This window comes from Marmota monax, unplaced genomic scaffold, assembly GCF_021218885.2.
Source record: "Marmota monax isolate L192 unplaced genomic scaffold, Marmota_monax_Labrador192_F-V1.1 WCK01_AAM20220418_F8-fsc00409, whole genome shotgun sequence".
Taxonomy (NCBI): Eukaryota; Metazoa; Chordata; class Mammalia; order Rodentia; family Sciuridae; genus Marmota; species Marmota monax.
In genome coordinates this window covers 630,287-634,402 of record NW_026693620.1, presented here as the reverse complement: position 1 = coordinate 634,402, position 4,116 = coordinate 630,287, and the positions used below count along the sequence as shown (strand labels likewise).

General features: G+C 41.4%; 1 pseudogene; it reads right to left on the bottom strand.

Annotated features, from left to right (window-relative positions):
* Positions 1-1,604: 1,604 nt before the first annotated feature.
* On the bottom strand, positions 1,605-2,978 carry LOC124103162 (von Willebrand factor A domain-containing protein 5A-like; annotated as a pseudogene).
* Between the last annotated feature and the right edge of the window lie 1,138 nt (positions 2,979-4,116).

The following is a 4,116-nucleotide window of genomic DNA, read 5'->3' as shown; positions in this document are numbered from 1 at the left end:
CATGAAGCCACCTTGGCCACACATCAGTAGTGAGCCTGGAATGGCCTGTGGAACCAACTCCAGGGAACTGTCCTTATAGCTGTTTTATGAGGATGTAGCTTAGGATGGAGAAAGAAGCTCATCCTGGTAATGTCACTGTGAACATGACTGTCCCCAAGGATGCCTCCATTCCATCCATGTGGAAAATGCTGCTGAGTGGCAGTACTTATCCTCTCCGGTTTTATGGTCCTACCACCTGGTGCAGGCAGGAAAGCCCAGGAGAGCAACACACTGACAGGGGTTATTCTACTTTAATTCTAAGGAAAACTCCATATGTATTGAGGAAGACTTAGGAAATAAGAGACATTAAAAAGAAAAAAAAATCTGAGTTCAAACAAATTTAGAAGTTAAGCTGAGCCTTAAAAATTAAGAATCTAAGGCAAGAAGAAAGAGTTCTGAGAGGAATGATGGTGAGCTGATATAACAAGATGAAGGTACTTAGGCCACTGATGTGTGTGCAAAAACGTGACTAACATGTAAATATGTTTTGGCATACATGCTGATCTGATGAATCTTTCAAAAACACTTATTAAGTTAAAAAGGAAATGAAGAAACTAAATTCAGTGCTCATCTAATCAGAATTACTATTTGTAAAGTACGTTTTTTTCCAATTTTTTTTCCTTACGTAAATCTGTTGTCATTGTTATTATTTTTGGTACCAGGAATTGAACCCAGGGGCACCTTACTGCTGAGCCACACCCCCAGCCCCTTTTTCTTTTTTCATTTCAGAGAGGGTCTTGCTTAGTTGCTTAAGGGCCTCACTAAGTTACTGAGACTGGTTTTGAACTCATGATCCTCCTGCCTCAGCCTCCCAACTTACTGGAATTACAGGCTTGCACCACTGTGCTTGGCTGTAAAGTTATTTTGTAGTGAGAATTTGTCTTTATAACTTCCTTTTCTCTTATTTCTTATCCTTTAGGGGCCTTTTATCCAAATCATTCCCATCTATCTATTTACATTAAGTACTGCATAATAACTCATAGGTTGCACATGGCATAGTACATATAGTTAGGCAGTGTCATTTTCATTGTTTACTAATAATTGAGATGACAGGAAACATGCAGTGTATATTTGTACTTATATTATGATTTTTTTCCCTTAGGTAAAAGCCCCAAATTAGAATTACCAAAATAAGCATTTATTTTGACATATATAGACAAAATTCTGAAAAGTTTCTTATCAAATTATTTTGTATAAAGCATTAGGCATTATTGAAGCATTAGGCATTATTATTATATTATTTTTATTTGCATTTCTGACATGACTCATCATTGTCACATGCATATAAATACTGTGTTTTCTGTTGTGAATTATTCACATCCTGTACCCAATTACTTACTACTCTCTATAAATCTGCCTGAAGACAATAACACAGGATAATCCCAGGCCTGGACACTTTGCATGCTGAAGTGAAGCTCTTTCAGTATTTCACGTTGATATGTTCTCCTGCTGCTACACAGAGGGAATGGAAGTGAGAATATTTGAAGATGATTCCAAGATAGAGAGTTACCTCCCAGGAGGCGACCAAAAAGGAAGAAAGAAAATAACTGGCTTCTTAGGCATCCCTATCTCCACAGCTGCTGGGGCGAGGGAGGGCTGTGCACCTTATTGTAATAAATCAGAAGTTCTACATCCCTGTCAAACTTGTGTCCTTCAACCCATGGAAATCTGAGTTGAGGACCGGCAAGGGAGCTAGGTTAGGCACTCTTTGCTACCTGGAATTGAGGTCAGAGACAGGTTTCCTCCACCAGTGAGCACGACCAGGAACAGAGAGGGAATTAAGAGAAGACTCAGCACATTAAACTTGGGTGAGGAGGAAGCACAGTGCAGCTCCATCTGGGTTAACAGGGAAAAGAATGGACCACCTGGGAAGGGTTGGACAAAGTCAAGACCCAAGGGATAGGGTCCTGGAAACACCAGTCCTTTCTTATTGATTACCTGAGTAGAAGTCTTATCATCTGCAAGGAACTCAACAGGATTTAAGGGATAGTTGGAGTGAACTCTCTGGATACCATGCTGGGAGCTGATGGTTGCAACCATGCTGAGTGTGTAGGGCAGTTCCTTCAAGGCATCTACAGGTGTTTTCATATCAAGTCATGTCCCCAAGCTATCCGACAAATAATTATCTTAGTACTGTTTCCCTTGCGATTACTTTTAGCATCCCTATAAATGTAAGGGAAATTTCCCAGTTATGCCACCACTATTCTTTAAAGAGGACAAATACTTACCAGAAAGATAGTATCTAGGATTCAGAATGGCTAGGTACAGGTAGCACATGGCTCCGTGTGCTTCTTGGGGCAACTCCTGTGCATACTTCAGGGTGAGCTCCACTTTCAACCCAGGTTGGATATTCCCCACATTCCAACAGAAGTCATCCCCAGAGTACCTGTCTTCATCCAATATGTAGGCATGGAGATCCAGGACATTGCTTCTTCACAGGTCTTTTGGGCCTAAAAATAATATAATGAGGGATGAAAAAAAGAAACATAATATGAAGAGACTAGGGGCACAGAAAACAAAGACTGTTGGAATGGCAGTCTATGGATTTTGACATGTTCCTAGCTACAGTTTGAATGCCTCAAATTGATTTCCCCCAAAATGATTTTCAAACATTAGCAGTTAGAAAAAAGTGCAAGAAACAGCATTCAAAACCAGCATTTTCTGTGAAGGTGTTTTTTTGTAGCAATTATAAAGACTGTGCAGAATGAAAAAAAGAGAAAATACAGTATTCATCATTGTACCTCCAATTTGTCTTGCAAATCTGCCACAATTTTTTTCCCATCCTCCATGGTCTTAAAGCTGTAGACAGCAGAGTCCTCATTCATGGGGAACACAAAGGGGGGATTCAAAGGGACTTTCTCCTCATTCTCATAGTTTTAGGTTGCAGACACACCAGCCACAAACTTGAGGAGGGACAAGGTCACAGAGATGCTCTTCATTGTTCAGTATTAAAGAGTTCAAGAAGCTGTGGTAGAAGGCTTCCTGCAGGCCAGGAATTGGGCTATGTTCCAAGGATATATTGGTTAGTAAGAATCACTATTTGGGTTTACCTGGCTCCTTTTGGAGACTGATTAGGTCACAAGATGCTGATACAACTTGGCTGTGGAGAACAGCTGGTCACAGGGGTATGGCATGCTTTTCTCTGGCAAAAAATAAAAAAAAATACATTCAGAGGGTTAATGTTGGAGCTAGAAAGTAGGTAGGTAGAGAGAAAGGCAAGAAGATATGGATACTTAGCCTCCTTCTGAATGCCAACCACAGGTGGGCAGGCGGTAAGATTCACCAAGTGCCCACTAAAGAGGAAATCTTTACAACACCTTGTGGCTGCTTTAAACAGCAGTGCCATGTATTCAGAAGTGTGTTCAATACTGTCTCACCCACAGCCCCTGCAGGTGACAGAAGCTGGGTTCCCCTACATGGAGTGGGCTGGCTGAGAAATATAGTGAAAAATCACACAACACAGAAAATAGTTTTAAAGAGCGAGGGCTAGGGGGTCGGGCTTCCACACATTTATATGGCGGAAATTCAAAAGCATTTTAAAGACTGTTCTTAGCCAATTAAGGTAGGAGGTGGAATGTCCAGTTCCCAGTGGGTTACGCCCAACTCCAGAGCTAAAGATCAGTCTTCTTAGCCAAGTGAAGACAGAGGTCATGAGCATTGTGCAATCCATGAAGTAGGAGGAGTGACAAAATAGCTTGCAATGCCAAACCAAAATCTCCTTGGCTCCAAGGCCCAGTGAAGAACCTTAAATAGCTCAGGGGAGGCTCCCACAATACTCCTTAGAAGATAGCATAGGTGTCATAACCTTAACCCTCCTGAACCTTAGTACTCTTTTTCTAAAATAAGAACAATAAAACCTGCATATCACATATGAATTATGTGTGAACTTCCTATACTAATGTACTTCAGAAATGTGGTTAGCAATACCTAGGGTAAAGACTGGCCACAACGGCTGACCAAGGCCAAAGCCTTGAGTGTTAGGCAGCTGGGAGGACAGAGGGCTTCGCTCTGTGCCAGGTAGCTTTGTCTGTGTTGGACACTGGATATGCAAGACTCTGGCATAAAACAAGTCAAAAG